Source organism: Alligator sinensis, unplaced genomic scaffold, assembly GCF_000455745.1.
Source record: "Alligator sinensis unplaced genomic scaffold, ASM45574v1 scaffold267_1, whole genome shotgun sequence".
In the NCBI taxonomy this organism is placed as follows: Eukaryota; Metazoa; Chordata; order Crocodylia; family Alligatoridae; genus Alligator; species Alligator sinensis.
In genome coordinates, this window is record NW_005842100.1 from 991,929 (window position 1) to 1,008,761 (window position 16,833).

General features: G+C 41.4%; 1 long non-coding RNA gene across 1 annotated transcript in view; it reads left to right on the forward strand.

Annotated features, from left to right (window-relative positions):
- The window catches only part of LOC102385674, an 87,829-nt gene that overhangs the window by 33,135 nt on the left and 37,861 nt on the right, over window positions 1-16,833 (forward strand). Inside the window, exon 2 of the long non-coding RNA XR_323911.3 lies at window positions 8,516-8,575. This is a non-coding gene — a long non-coding RNA (uncharacterized LOC102385674). The remainder of the gene's footprint in view (window positions 1-8,515; window positions 8,576-16,833) is intronic.

The following is a 16,833-nucleotide window of genomic DNA, read 5'->3' on the forward strand; positions in this document are numbered from 1 at the left end:
CACCCCTAGCACCTGTCCCCAGTCAGCTGACTGGAAGGAGGCAAGGCCCTGGGCACATATAAGTCCCAGGGCTGGGGCTGGCAGGGAGAGTTCTCTGGCAGCTGCTTGAGAAGAAGCTCCTGCAGGAAAGGAAAGAAAGGCTCTGTGAGTGTTTGGCTGCCTGAGATGCTAGTGCTTCTGTGCTGCTTACCTGTTGTTATTTAAAGTGATGGACTGGACTGAGGCTGTAGGGGAGGAGACCGCATTGGGGCACACTACCATGTCGTGTAGAGGCCCTAGTGCCAGTGTGGGCACAGCAACAGGGGCATAGAGAGCCCAGCAACAATAGGAGGTAGAGTGAAACCGAGACCTCATTACAGGGATGATATCGATATACTGTCTGTGAGGCTTGGGGCATGGTAAAGGGTGGTTGGAGCCATGCATCTAGCCCATAAGGCTTAGGTTGTCCCTTTGAGGCACCTACTTAGAGAGGGTCCCAGCAAGGGGTTCAAGAACCTATAGGGTTTAGTGAGGTCCATTAGGACTGTGACTGAGCTGAAGCTTGAGGGCAGCTTCTCTATCTGTTATCTTTTCCAACAAGATATAGTGGCAGGTGGGAAGAGAAGGCACCCTCAGGGCAGAGCTGGCACAGTCACAGGGCCCTAGGGGTATCATGGCCATCTCTAGGGACCCTACTCTGTGACAAAGTGCAGTTTCCCAGAAACCCCTGCACCTATTTCCTTGAAATGTGGCAGGCTTCAGGCTTCATGGCCTCAGCAAGGGCTACCATGCCCACTATTTTCACCTTGCTCCGCCTCTCTCTCTCTCTCTCTCTCTCTCTCTCTCACACACACACACACACACACACACACACACACACACGTCACGAGTTTTGCTTGTCAGCACCTTGAGGTGCAGTTTCCCAGAAAACCCTGCACCTATCTCCTTGAAACTTGGCAGCCTTCACACCCTCAGAAGGGGCTACCATTCTTGCAATTTTCATCAGAATCGGACAAGAAATGACAAAGGTGTAGGCATTTTAGTCATTCCCCATTGTAGCCTATGGCTGAAACACCAAAACAGCGTCAAAACAGTTTCAGCTGAAATGAAATGAAACCGATTCAAAATGCCGAAACAAATCACTGTCCTGTTGAAACACCGAATCCAAAACCGAAACGAAACACAGGTGTTTCACACAGCCCTAGTTTTTATCCTTAAGATGTGACTGCTCCAAACTTGAGCTAGCACCGATCAAATTTTGAGCAACTCAAAGTGCAATGTGTAACAAATCATTGGAACAGAGAATTGAACCATAGTTGTCCACATCACTAGTGATTTGACCTAATTCTTGGACTATTTGCTATTATGGGTAGGGTGTCACACCTTTAAAAACTTTGGAAGTTTGGTATTTGTTCTGGTGCAAAACAGACATAGTTTGAAAATACACATTTTTACCAGAGGGAGAATAACTTGCTACACAACTGTATACACAGCTTGCCTCTAGGTGGTTTCTGCTATGTATAGATTATAATTTCTCTCCTCTTCCTTTGTTGGTTTATAGTTTCCCCACTTGGACTCTGCATCACCATAACTTTTGAACTGATAGTTTACTGTTACTTTTAACAGTTCAGAACAATTGCCCTTCACTTAACCCTCAGAACTAAGGAAAGGTGGAGCCTTTTGCCCTATAGTCAGGAGATTAATCTGGCCCTCCGCATGATCTTTTCTGTGTAACACAACTCAGTCTTTCCAATGGTCTAGAGTTTATCTCTAACTCCCTTTTATAGTAGACATTCATCCTCCTGAGGACCAGTTTGGTAACTACTTACAAGAGTTCACAGGAATACTCCTACCAACTATTTTTCATGTGAATCATTCTTACTAATGGGCACAATCCCATTAAATTTGATGAAACATTATGAAAGTAAGAATTCCTCATAGGGATAGAAGTTTGTAGGATCAGGGTTTAAGTGTAGACTCCCTACTTCTCCACTGAAGTGTTTCACCTGGTCTACAGACTATCTTGATTCTGACAGTGATGGTTTCCTGTTCCTCTGGGCCATTCCATTTAAATCTGTCTTGAATAGTAAGAGTATTTTATTTGGCAGTTCTGAGTAAAGATTCTCCTGGTTCTAAGATCTCCCCTTCTTTCTAAAGTTAATTCTTGCTACTGTGCATCTCAGCTTTCATTTATTCTTGCTATCACTTTGTAGTACCTGATTTTTGAGTACTCGGCTTTAAGTAGCAGTTGTGTCCTTTTTCCTTCTGGAGAGCACCTTGAAGAGAATTACCTCCAAAAGATATAGCAAGTACCAATCCATTAGGTTTTAAAGAATGGGTGATTCTTAGATCTAACTGATCTTATTTCTACCAGTGGAATACTCATAGGAGCATAGGATACAAAAAAAAAAAAAAAAAAAAGGATTTACCTGACCAGAATCTGGTACCTTCCTATTGGAGATACTATGCCATAAAATCACTTGTCATAAATTGAGCTCCATCTCCTAAAACTAAGTAGAATTTGCTGCCACTATGCAAACAGGAAAACTGTTTTAGAGCGTCATTGTTCTGTTGGTTAGGAAACTTCAAATAAATTGAAATTTATTCCTCGCCAGTTCATATCCATTTGTTCTCATGCCACCATTGTCCTTTAGCTTGCATAGCTCTTCTCCCTCCTTGGTGTTTACTTCTCTACCCCTGTATATTTCTAGAGATCAATTGTGTTCCCTCTTGGCCTTCATTTTGCTTGGCTCTCCATTCCTAGGCTTTATCTACTCTCACATGATCAGCGCTCCACTTCCCTGATTATCCTAATAGTCCTTCTCTGCAGCAATTTCAATATAAATTAAGCTTTCTTGAACATGAGTGGCCAGTATACTGTGTTTAATGAAGTCTTACCAATGCACTAATGCTTCTGCCTAGTGGGGAACACCTCAGCTAATGCGTCCTAGGATTGTTTTTCCCCTTTTCATGGTTACAGCACATACACAGTACATAGTCATCCCGTGATCAGCTAGTACCCTAGGTCCTCTTCCGTCTGCTCAGTCACTTCCAATAGATGAGTTTGGAGTGTAGAATTTTAATTTTGGCTATTAGTCCTCTGGTGCAAAACCTTGCATTTTGTACTATAGAATTCCAACCTACCTCTGTTACTCCTGTCCTCTAGGTAAGTCATTCTTTCTGTATGATACCCCAGTCTTTTGTATTGACTATCACAACTAGCTTGCTCTCCCTCCCCTCAACCCTTTTCTTTTGTATTTTTGTCTCATACTCTATTTTTCGCCCATCTGTTCACAGCTATAAAGGGGCATATCTACCCTGCCTTCAACAATTGTGCCATCAACAAATTTCCTATATTTTTGTGCCAAGGTCTTTAATGAAAAGAACTCCTAGACCACCTCTATGCTTTATATTTATGCTACAATTAACCTGTTAATTGTGGTGTAAGTGGCAAGGGTGTTACATTTGCACCCAATTTAAAGCAATACGTAATGGCAAACCAGTCATAAAAATGTTCTACATAAAAATGTTCTGTATTATATGGCTGATTTGTATGGTGCCTTAAATTGAATGTGTGGCAGGCCTGGGGCTGGAATGGATGATCAGCCGATTGTTGGCCCTAGCTTTGGACCTGCAGGCCATCCGGCTTTCAACTTGGCAATGCAGAGAGAGCCTGGGATCAGAACTGAGCTAATCACCTTGAAGTGAAAAGACATGTGCCATTCTTTATTTCCTGAATGTACTGGTCCTTTTGTCTGTGCTTGGGATTTTTGTGTATTTATTTATTTTATTTTGCTAAGAAATGAATAATGATGTCTTGTGACCTCTACACTGAACTCAGGACCCAGAATCTCCTGGTTTCTAGTTCTGCCTCTGACACTGACTTGCTTGTCTTGCAAGTCACTTAATCAATTTGTGCTATAGTCTCTTCTTCCATAAAACTGGTTGCACTATTAACTGATACATACTGATTTTCCAAGAGTGTTAGAAGGATTGGATTCACTTGTTAATTAGCATATGAAGATGAAAAAGTGCTTTTTAAGTGTTAAGTTTTTATTTAAAATTTCAGAATTGTATCAGTTTTTTTTTTACAATTGGTACATAAGTTTGTAAAAGGGCTACAACCTTCTGATCTCATATTTATAGGTAGGGAGCAGTCCAAAAGTAGCTACTTCTGTCGGTTAGCTAGTCCATCAGACTGGTTCTCTGAATGTTCCTAATCATGTTTTAATACACTCTCTACTGCTTATCTCTGTCTGTCATGGGAGCATAAAGGAAAGGAGCTGAGTTCACTGTTTATGATAACTGCACTGTCAAAAACGGTGTTAACTGTAGGCTCTAAATAGTTCTACACTTAAGAAAATAAATACTTATAGTGACCTAGTTATATGGGAAGGGAATGACTCACTACAAGAGGTGACTGAATGAAGTGGTGTCTGAACACAATAAGACTTAAAGAAATGGGGGAAAGGTTGTGAGTTGATTAGTGTATAATTGTTAATGGCCAGGGCAAGAGAATTTGCAGCTGCCTAACAAGTCTTTTGGGACTAGGGGGGCTACCGGTATGAAGTAACTTGCAGAGCATAGTTAATTTTTTTTCATTGCTTTGAAAAACTGCCCATTACTTTTAGAAGCAACAATATAACTAGACAGTTACAATTATAAATGTAGTTAGTCACAACTGAAGGAAATTAGCCAGCACAAATCAAAGAAAATATATTGCCTTAAAAACACAGATGAGATTATTTATACAACCAAATTTACTTGCATACACACCATCTCAAATAATACACATGCTTTATTTAGGGAAGGAAGAATGAAATAAAAAATTAAAAAAAGATTTTTTCTGAATGTTAACTTCCACAGCATGGGCTCAACATGGCTGAATGCTGGCCTCAGGCAGGATGGGTGGAGGCCACTCTTCAGCATCACTCAGTCTCTAGCTGCAGCTTCAGAACTAAAGTTCCACTGCTCCGCAGCTGTAATAGGGTTAAAACTGTGACACTGAAGGCTGCACTGGGCTGGGAGAGAAGCATAACCCATGACAGCCATTACAAGAAGCTATTACATGCTTCAGTTGCAGTGCAGAAAATCAGCTTCTCTGCTTTAGACATGTTCTCCCAATTTTGGAGGGCTGATTTTAGGGAAATGTGTGTAATATGGGAATAAATATGGAAACTGGAATGACAGGGTTGGAGGAGACAATCTACTCCAACCTCTTACAGAGAGGAATGTTTTGCTATACTCAACCCATCCCAGACAGATGCCTATCTACCCTCTTTTTGAAAACCTCCAATAGGAAATTCTATAGCTTCCTTAAATGGCTTGTTTTGTTCTGCCTTTCCTACAGTTACTAAGAACTCATATCTTTGTGGCAAATTAAGAAACAAATTTGGACACCTATGCTGCAGGCAGATGAGCATGGACGTTCAGTATGTGGTGCCACAGACCCATCTGCAGCGCCGCACATGCAGGCATTCCGGATGCTGTGGGTTTTTTTGACCCTGGGAGATCCCAGGGTCAAAAAAAAACCACACCAAAAAAAAGTGGGGCAGCGCATGTGGTGGAGTGTGCACAGCTCAAAACTAGAGCCTGGCCAGCTGGAGCTACACTCTGGCTGCCAGCCAGGCTCCCAGCTGCAGGGGTGCCATGGCTGTAGCTGTCCGAGGCCCCCAGGACCCCAGATAAGAGCGCGCATGTCATGGGCGTTCCCTGGGGACAAGTATCAGCAGCATGAGGTGTGCTGCCGCTACCTGTCCCTGGGGAAACAAATGTCTGCTCTTGTCCGGACATGGCCCTAAGGTGCAAACAGATACATTTGCATTCCACTAGATGCCTAAGTGGATTAGGCACCTATCTCCCATTGAAAACTGTTGGACATTCTCTTGCCATTAAGGAGGAACAGAAGAAGGTTCAGCTCTAATGTGTGGTTATAGAGTGTGTTTTCCTGCACTTGTTATTGAACTTCAGTCAGCACTGGTAAGAGCCCATCAAATGAGTGGTGTCACATTTTGCCTTGTATCAGGACTTTAGGGGGGCCATGTCCTTGACTGTACCTCGGAGCTCTAAATTGTATCCAGTGCCAGTGATCCCGTGTACAAGGTAACTCATCCTTCCTTAGCTGTATGAGGAGGTATGCCTCATATGCTTGGCCTTAGAATATGAAGCAGCTGATTTTAGGATTCTCATGTATGGGAAAATCCCCAGAGTTGTCAAACTGACTATTAAAACCATTTTGTGCCCTCAAAGCAGCAGAAAGCAGTCTTAAAGGCCCACAGAATTTAGCACAGCATATCCATAGCAGAGGACTCAGTTTTCAGTCTTTCAGTAGAGATTGTAATATCACTAATAATAATAACAAAAATCTCGGTTCTCTGATTTCTTTGACACACTTCTATACAGTGGAGACCTGTCGTCTCCTCATGACTTGCTTCCTTTTTCATATTTCTGATTCTCTCTCTCTTTCAGTCATGGTTGTGACCATTTTAAATATGTGTTCTAGTTATTTGAGTTGTTGCCCACAAGATCTGCAAGCTTAACAGTTGTTGGCTTGGCTTGGCAGTTGATGTGATTTTCATGCTCTCCTTGGTTTCAGAGCATCAACAGCCACCAACCTCCTAGTGAAATGAAAAATCTTCCCACTTTCTACATTTTTCACATGGCTCCCTTCTCGAGTGGTTTTAAGGGACTCCACCAGCAGTTTTGATATATCTGTGTCCAAGGTTGACTTTGCCGTTATGGAGTAAGTTACTCATTTTAAATGTAATCAATCTGCAAAGTCTCACTGCTGTCCAAGAGCAGATTTTTCAGACCTACCCAGTTGACTTAGGCCATGCCTGTACCATTGACTTCTCAACTCTATCTTTGGCTGAGGGAAAAAAAAATAAAGCCCTTCCCACTTGCTCCCAGTCAGGCTCAACAGAACTCTAATCTTGTAGAGTAGTGGATAACAATGAACCTGAACCATCCCCATCCCTGGCCCTCCAGTGCTGCTTTCACTCTTTCGAAACAGAAAACAGTAACATGGCCTTGGGGGCAAGCAGTCAGGGTCACTCCAAACTGCCTATTCTGCACAGTTCCTGATTCCTGGCATCCTTGAGTAGGTGGGGCTTTGTGGGTGGTGGGCCCGGTGTCAGAGAGGCCTTCCAGACATGCTGTAGGTATCCAAATCACTGGAAAATTTAACACCCTCCTCTTCCCCAAAGTAATATGTCTTCTTGTGGCTACAGCCCAAATCTCATGAATTGGGATACAATGTCAATGAGGTTAAAAAAACTTTTCCATTTTTCTTGTATATTTTCTTTTTCAGTCTGTATTTTAGCTAATTATCAGCAGAATAGTTTTCAGAACAACTTAAAACAAATAATAGAGATCACATTTATCCAAAGAACCTTGTTTGCCTAAGGCTGGGTCAGGCATTTCTGACTGGGATGTTCAGAAAGATCTCCAAAATAATAAGGTGCTTTTCCCAAAATAGCCTCTGCACGTTGCAGGGTTATTGTAGTTGGCATTGATAAAGACTTCATGTTCAAAACCTTGTCACAAGTTATTACATGCTGTCTTCTGGCTCTGAGCTGGATTGTTCTAAAAAGAGCAACTTCAGTGATAAAGCAGCAGTTAAGCAACTGGCACATGCACACAGTAACCTTGCCATGGTAAATGATACATTCTTCTGTAAACCGATTCTTCTCTATATTTTACTTTGTGTATTAGTTTGGAAAAAAATAACTACCTTCCCTTCCATATGTGGAATTGGAATTCAATCTGTGAGGTTTACTAGGTTGTCTTTGATCTCTGCAGCATCAGTAGAAATAAGAAAGTACTTTTTTTTTAGATGAAATCTGCTACAGAACTTAAAAGATCCCAAGAGAATGGTGAGCTCTAGAAGAGTTATCTCTTATGAGAAATCTCAGAACCCTGACTCAAGCATGGGAAGTTTCTGTTTGGCTCATGACATATTTGATGCTCTCTCGGGGGCTCTTTTAGTTTTCTTTTGAGGTGGAGGTTGTACACATAATGTGTTTCACTGTAACAGAGATCTGACATATAGGAATTCTGGTAAGAAATGAGACGTGATCTGGCTTCAGTTAAAGGTCATTACCTTTTCATATGACAGAGGGTTGTAGCCACTGGTTTCGGAGGCTTTTATTACTCACACTACTTCATCTTGAATAAGCCCTCTGAAGCTTAATGGAAGAATAGCAGTGTAAAACCAGTGCAAGAAAAGAAACAAGATCCTAGTGAATCAAGACCTTAGCAAACCTAACTACAACAGGGCAGATACTATTAAGTTCTTTTTCACCTTGCTACCCTTTGGCAGGCAAAAACTTCCAAAAGAAATGCCTTCTCTTTAAGGCTCACAGGGAAGGAGTTTGATTGAAAAACTGTTGCTCTTTATTTGGTTACTCACTGAAGCCAACCGGGAATCCTAGAGGTGCAAGGAGTAAGGAATAACAGCTAAGTTGCAGAAGCATCAAAGTTCTGTATCCCAACCCTTATAATATACTACTCGATAACTATGGGTATCATTTTACAGGGAGGCTGGCTCATGGAGAGGTGAAGTGACTCATCCCAGGATCCACAGGGAGTCAGATAAGTGAGTGGTGAATTTTGTGTGCGACTTCACTTAACTCAGAAATTATGTGTTTAAAAATGTGAGTAGCCAGAGAGCTTTCTAATCATGAGACAAGTTTTGAAAAAATGCAACATTGGTGTAATAGGCTACAGTCAAACCACTGCTACTTCCATGTTGAACATCTTTCCTCATTACACACAGACCTGCTTGCATGGTCTAACAGGTTTGGACAAAGATAACGTTCTACCAGAGCGATATTTTTAAACTCGGATGTTTAAATTGCTTTCCTTTTTGGTAACTGGCATATGTAAATCAAAGGGAAATACATTTGCAGTCACATACATTCACAGAAGTTTAGGGCTGGAAGGGACCTCGTGAAATCATTGGGTCCAGGCCCCCTGCTCTGGGCAGGAAAGACTGCTGGGGGTCAAATAACCCCAGCAAGATGTGCATCCAGGCTCCTTTTGAAGATCTCCAGGGCCTTTAGAGTAGTAGCTTGTATGCCAGAATCGGAAAGTGACCAACAGCTGTTTTAACTTTCTTTCTGGCTGAAATCAAGGCAGTTCCCCCACCACATTTTGAAGTCCCTGATTCATGACTAGCTTTCCTTTACAGATGACACACAGTACCAGTAGGTTAAATAGCCTGTATAAAGGCAATTAAAGCCCTAAACCAAAACTACTTACATTTTAAAATATCTTAAAAGTTGTTTTCAACATCAAATGTGAAGATATGAACTATACTTTAGATATAACATGCGGCCTTTTTTCCCTCTTTTTTTTCCCCCATTTCAATGAGGCCAAGACAGACTTGTTTAATGCTGTCACCAAAAGCGTATTGGTGTCTAGCAGCAAAACACACACAGTGGAATACATCCATGTGGTACAATGAGTGAGTTTGGCCTAAGTGCCAAAGGGTCAGATCCACTTAAAGACTATTAGGCATGGTGATATTTGGCATTACCATTCTAACTTTTAGGCATCAGCCCCCTGGAGTATTTACTAATCTCCATTAGCCCCCTAAGTTCTCTATACAATGAATGGGGAAAGAGAGGTGTTTAGGAATGGGGAATCAAAATAACCTTCGTGCTGAGCAGGTGATGGTTAAGCTAGCACTGAAGAAAGGTGCATCTGAAATCCTCCTCTTTCCTGGACATAAAATGGTTGCACCTGGAGTATATGCAGAACAGAACTTCAGTTGCAGAGGTGCTTTAATAGTGAAAGCTTGTGCATCCTGTGGGTCTTGGTTACCTAACTGTGGTTAAAAGGAATCCATATGGATTGCAGTCTTGGAATTAAGACTAGCCCAAAACAGGATTTAAATATCTAAAGTGAAAATTAAGCACTCTTGAAAATTGAACCCAATGCATAGTATTAAATTAATTCTCGTGGATGTTAAGTCCTTACAATTCTTACTTTTTAAGTACTGCCTAGCAAAGTAATTGCAACGGAGGTTCTTACCACTTTTCTAATTGTGAGTGGACTTTCCCAGATGTACTTCAGAATCTTTTCCATTGGTTCTCACTGAACTTCAAGCTAAGCACTGCAGAAACTGACCCAATGATTTGCACAATGATTTTCAATCGGGGTGTTGTCAAACTCGGGCTCTGTGGGATTTTTTAAGAATGCAATGCAATATTAGCACACTTAGGGCCTTGGGACCAGTTACATTTAGGATGTGATTAAGGTATTAGTTGTCCTATAGATTGTAACCTGGTCACACATTAAAGCCAGTTTATGGTGTAATGCATTTCTAAATGTCCATGGGGCACTTCAACTAAAGCTCATCAAATGAGCTTTAACTAAAGTGCTCCTGTAGCCATTTTGAAATGCAAGGGGGCTTACTGCACATGCCGCTGAGGTGATGCTAAAGTGTTCTAATTTAAACAGAGCAGACTCGATTAATTGAGTCTGCTCTGATGCATTCTAATTCGAATGCATTGGAGCACATCTATAGGCAGCCCTGGAGATCAGAGGCAGTGGTGGCCTTAGGGGTTTTGGGGCACTGGGCAAGAGAGTCATTTGGGGCACCTTAGAGGCTTAATTTTGATGACCTATAAGCAAGTCGGACATTTTCAATTTCACTTTGCCTTATCCATGAAACTGCAATGCAAGTATCTTAATACTATATTGATAATACAAATATTCAGTGTAATTTTTATTTTTAAAAAGTGTGGGGCCCTGGGCAGTTGCCCAGTTTGCCCTCCCCTAAGGTTGCTACTGTCAGAGGCTCCCAAAATCAACCTACAGGGAAAGACTTCTCCATCTCCGTTTCTTCCCCCAGACTGTACTGGGGCCGTTAGGAGTTCCTGATCTCATCTAGATCTGACAATCAGCTGATTGCCAGCCCCAGCTGGACCTGTAGGCACTCCTCTTTCAACTCACCAGGCTCCCCCTGCCCTAGCAAGTAACAGCACAATGGAATCTGATCCCAAGAATCATGCTTCCTGCCATGCACATGTAGCATCCATTGCCTACGTGTCATATCATGCCATTAAATGAATGTGTGCTAGGAGCCTTTGGTGTGCAAATGCTTACAAGCGAGTCATAAGAGAAACCCATAGATTTCAAATAGGAAAACATAGTATACCTAGAAATTAAAATAGTGACTATGTCTAAAGATGACATGCCACATTTTGAGATGAACCTTATCCAGAACCTGAACCATAGCTCTTAACTCGTACATAGTCTTTGAGCCATAGAGGTATTTAAATTAAACTTCAAATTATACATATCAACGTCATGTCTGCCAAATGCAAAGATACGCATAATAGCTAGAGTTAAGATGCATACATTTAATATAGATAGCACTTTATATAATACCGAGTTCTCCTCTAAGTAGGTTTTTAATTATAGCTGGGTTGATTGGTATGGAGGACTGGAATTAGAAGATGGCTGTTACATTTGATAAATCGTAAACCTCAAATATATACACTTTATGCAAAGCTTAAGATTATTGACAGAGTAATGTCAAATTGAAGGCTTAGCATCAAAGCAAGTCTTCTGTTGTGTTGTCCATGGTAGTATATGTCATTGAGGAATCCCAAAAGACACCACAAGCCTAATTCTGTTCATAGTCAAACCAAGTGGCATGACTAGGGCAAGATGACTGGGGCAGCTACACTGGGTACTGATGTGGGGGAGGGTGGAAAGAAAATACAGTTGCTGTCACCGTGATCATGGTGTTGGTGGCAGCCAGAAGTCCTGGGTGTCCTGCCATATTGTTAGCAGTTCCTGACTTAGGGAACTCTTGACTATTAAAGCTATGTGCAACTCAAAGAAGTCTTGAACTTGCTTTGTGTATATTAGTATAATACCATACATGTGCTAGAAGTAGAATGAATGCTAAAAGTTTTCTGTATTACAGGACTGAATGATTGAATTAATGGACTCCTTATTTCTTCATAAACTGTAACCTCCTATGTATTTAAGAACTGGATGTAAACACAATCAACTAACAAACTTTATAATTTTACTTTCAGCAGTGTTTTGTTTGTTTTATACTCTGTTTTGGCTAATAATACTTCCAGCAGGTCTGTAGTCCAGGCAAAGAAATGCATTCTAAGAGCCATGACACATTTGGCAGGTAGAACTGACTGATTAAAATTAGTTAACCAACATTCATCTGGTAACCTATTCTTCACGTTGCTTAGTGAGGGTTTCTGTGACAAAGGATTTTTGGCTTCTATATTTCTTATAATAAATAATTTTCTAGTCTTCTGTAAAAAAAATAAAATAAAATAAATCAAAATCTCAGAATGTTTGAACTTGAAGTAATATAGACACATTTTTAAGAAGTTTTCACCACACATGACTTAGATCTGAATAACTTTTGTTTATTAATAGAGCAATTCTAAGACTGTTTTTATTTCAAAAAGTTAGTTAGTGGTAAGGTTTTAATTTTCTTCAGTGCCCTTTGGATTAGGGCCCTACAGATTACTATACTGTTTTTGTATATGGTAGATTGTTCTTTGGCGTAGATGCCAATCGGTGCTCATTGCCCTTCTATAAAATATGATATAATACAGTATAAATTAGTGGTCTCAGTACAGGTGTGACTAGGTAAAATGATCTGTTTTATTAGGCAGGAAGTCAGACTAAATGGTTATATAATGATTGCTTCTGACTTGAATATTTTTCATTATTTGTTTGATAGAACACAGGGTAATTTAATTTTTGAAGAATTCTTTCTGATAATATGCCTTAAAATGTTACCTTCTCTGAAAGTTTATAATTGTAATAGTTAATCCCAAGAAAATCCACTACCGACCTTTTTTTTGGTTGTTTTTTTTTAGACTCAGAACAATATAAGCTGAATCTTATTACATCTGGCATTACCCAAACCCATGAAAAACACATTTTAGTAATCCATTCTGGTACCCAGGATGACTGAGTAGAAATTCATGTTTGGCTTGGGCATTTTTAGAATAAATTGTTTTGGATCACAGTGATCTGCAGCTGGGCAAATTGGTGGTGTTGAAACTTATATACAGCATAATAGAATAAAGCTAAGTTGCATTTTTCAATAATCAGAGAACAAGAAAGGCCTTCAAAGATCCATTCCTGAAGTTTCTGGTTTTATCAGGGTATTTGGTCTCTTCGGTTCAGTGCCTAGTAAAAATAGTTCAGATTTAATAAGGTACAGATGTTGACATATTCACTCACCTTCATCATTGCATGGATGCATTTCATACTGAATTTCACCTAAGGAATTTTTTACTTTAAAGATAATAATCAAAAACACTTCTGGCTTCCCATTGGGATAATTTTTTTTCTTAAGATCAAAGATGCCCCATCAACATTATGACTTGCGATGGAAAGTTATGATTTTTTTAAATTTACTAATGAAAAGATTAATGTGGCATAACTATGGTAATTTTAGCACCTTGGTGTCTTAACTTTGTTTAGCACTTACATTATTTAGGAGGAATCACAGAAGTATGTCCTAAAATCTTTGTTTCGGGCTATCAGCAAAAGCAGCCCTCTATAATAAAGTTAGGATCCTGTTTCAATATAATTAAATATATTTTCTTGATGAATACATTCCAAGCATTCCTTGAAAATACTTCCTTTCTCATGTATGGAAAGCCTCATGTTTACATTTCAAACGTCATTAGTGCACAGTCCACTACTTTATTTTTAATGATACATCAGATCTGGAAATTCCTCAATTTAGTTTAATAAGACTAAGGGGCAAGTTTTCAAAGTAGCATGCAGGAGGTACACCCACAAAATCCATATAATGGCTAACAGATTTTCTGCTTTACTTTGAAGATATATACCGACTTTATACTGAGCATGCTACATAGACCATAATAGATTAGATTAGCACTGATTAAAAAAATGAAACGCTTTAGGAAAGCATGCTGCTCTTAAGAAGAAGAACATTTCAGTATGGTTACTGTAAAGGACAAGTCAGTGAGAGATGGTTGAAAAGATGAAGGGAATTATTCACTTCTTGAATCATGGGGATTTAGATGCTTAGCTCTCTTTAATACTAATCCATTGCAATCCCCACACATTGGGTTAGAGGGAATCCCCAAAAGACAGTGGAACAATAGAATAAATATAATGTTAGTTACTGTGTGTGTGGCCATAGTAATTGGACAAAAGTAGCAAATTATCCTTCGGGAGAAATAAAAGTTGGGGCACGGTCATAAAAGATGAAGTGCTCCATAATTGTTGTCTCAGGACAACAGAAAGAGGTTTCCCAGATTTCACCCACTCCTGGACACTACATATCACATGAATTTACAATCTTGTCTTTCCACCAGATGTTTGTTTAACTTTATCTAGGAATGCCAAATAGCTCTGATAAGGAACTGGAGATGTAAAGCCATTTTTCACCTTTAAGTGTATTACAAATGCTACCTATCTAGGTTTTAGTGATATACCAGTGCCATGGTATATAAGTACCCTACTCCTGTAAGACTGTCAGTATTGTGGAATTTATTAATTGCTACTTGGCCCTTGAAAAATGTGATTTAATAAAAAGTAGTTATTTTTACTGTTAGGCATCCAAAGGCCCTAGCAGGGCCTTGAGAGAGAAATTTGGGGGCCTAAAGCATCTTAATAGGGGCCCTCCACCTTCCATTTTAGAAACAGGAAATGGAAAATGATCTGATTTTGGTGGCCTTGAAAGCTTGGGGACCTGGTACAACTGTACCTGCATTCCCCCCTGCTCCTTCTTCATAGACTTTGGACACCAGTCTAAGGGAGCTCTAGTAATTGTTCTCTAAATACATTTATCAGGGAGGGTAGGGATAGGATGGATACAGGAACTGTGTGAGGTGTTGAACAGGAACATCCTGGCAAGTATGTTTGTGGCAGAGGCAGATTAAGGTGTATTGGGGCCCTGGACAAACAGAAAATTGGAGCCCCCCCAACTGGGTTACTGGAGGTGGGGAAGGGTCTCTTTCCCCTCCTGGTGCTGGCAGGGGAGGCTGGGTGGACTCCACAGGGCCGGGGGTGAGGGGGTGGTACATGCCCGCCTCTTCTCCCTGCTCTGCCCCCTCTCTTCCGCCATGGCTGAATGTGTACACACACACAGGTGTGCGTACAGATGGGTGTGCACTCTGCTCTCACTCACTCTCTGCACGTGGACCCACAGATGCAAACACACTCTCCCTGCTGTGAACACAGATGCAGAGACATGCACACACCCAGACAAACACTTTCCCCTCACAGGACCTCCCCCTTCCCACACTCTCGATCACTCTGAGGCAGCCCCCCCTGTCCTCCAGCCCTTTACCATGAGGTGCCTGTGGCTTTGTCTAGTTCCCTGACCAGCCTCTATTAAACTTACCTGCAGGGAGCTGCTGCCTGGCTGTGTCCCAACAATCTTGCGAGGTCCCTTGAAGCCTTAATGTCTATGAATTTATTAAATCTATGTGGCCTTGTGGCCTTGCAGATGCACAGGGCTGAGCCAGGCTGGGAGTGCTGCACCATGGCTCTGCGGGTGGGCAGCAGCACTAGGAGGGGTGGCTACGGGGCAGGTAGATCATACAAAAAAGTTCAGCCAGAATGAGTGGCAATAAATGTAGCTACTGCAACAGGACTACTTAAGAGCTGGTTATGTCAGAAGCTATTATTCCCTGACAAGATCCCCATTAATGTGGAGTTAAGGTTGAGATTGTAGTAATTTAGAATAAAATGCAACACAGGGCTGTTTATAGTAATTGTAAAGTATAGCACTTTAAACCCAGAAAGGTCAGAATTAAGGTTAAATTTAAGAGGTCCAAACATAGTAAAGCATGGAACTATGCAGTTAAATATATTCACTGTAGTGATGATTCTGGTTACTATACGGCTTTGGTCAGTATATAATGTTTATTGATTCAACTGATTTTTAAAAACATTGAATTCTCCCTGCCACAAGGTGTCTTTTATTAGGGTTGCCAAATCTCTATCCATTAACAATTCTCTATGCAAAACTGAGCTCTTTCAAGAAGTAGACTAACTGGAAGGGGATGAATAGAGCATTAGCTCTAGGTGTCAACTTAGGGCGCTAACAGAAGTGACATTTGTTGCATGATCAACCCCCTGAATGCACTCTATAGCCTTGCTGTGACATACATGCATGGCTGCAGAGTGTTTTAAAAGTGGCCAATCATGTGACAAATTAGCAGTGGATATAGTCTTCCTGGACTTCCGGAAGGCTTTCAACACTGTCTCTCACCCCGTTCTCATTAGGAAACTGGGGGACTGTGGTGTAGACACCCACACAGTCCAATGGGTCGCCAACTGGCTAGAGAGCCACACCCAGAGGGTGGTGGTGGATGGCTCCTTCTCGGCCTGGAAGGACGTGGGCAGTGGGGTCCCGCAGGGCTCGGTCCTCGGGCCCGCCCTGTTCAACATCTTCATCACTGATTTGGATGAGGGGGTGCAAAGCACCCTGTTCAAATTTGCTGATGATACCAAGATGTGGGGGGATGTGGGCACAATAGAAGGGAGCAACAGGTTACAGTCGGACCTTGACAGGTTACAAGGATGGGCGGAGGAGAACAGGATGGGGTTCAACACAGACAAGTGCAAGGTGATGCACCTGGGGAGGAACAACCGGCACCATACCTACAGGCTGGGGAACTCCCCTCTTGTCAGCACAGAGGTGGAAAAGGATCTTGGAGTCATTATCGACTCCAAGATGAACATGGCTCGGCAGTGTGGGGAGGCGGCTAGGAAGGCCAACTGTACCTTGTCGTGCATCCACAGATGCATTTCAAGCAGGACCAAGGAGGTGATCCTCCCCCTCTATGCGGCACTGGTCAGGCCGCAGCTGGA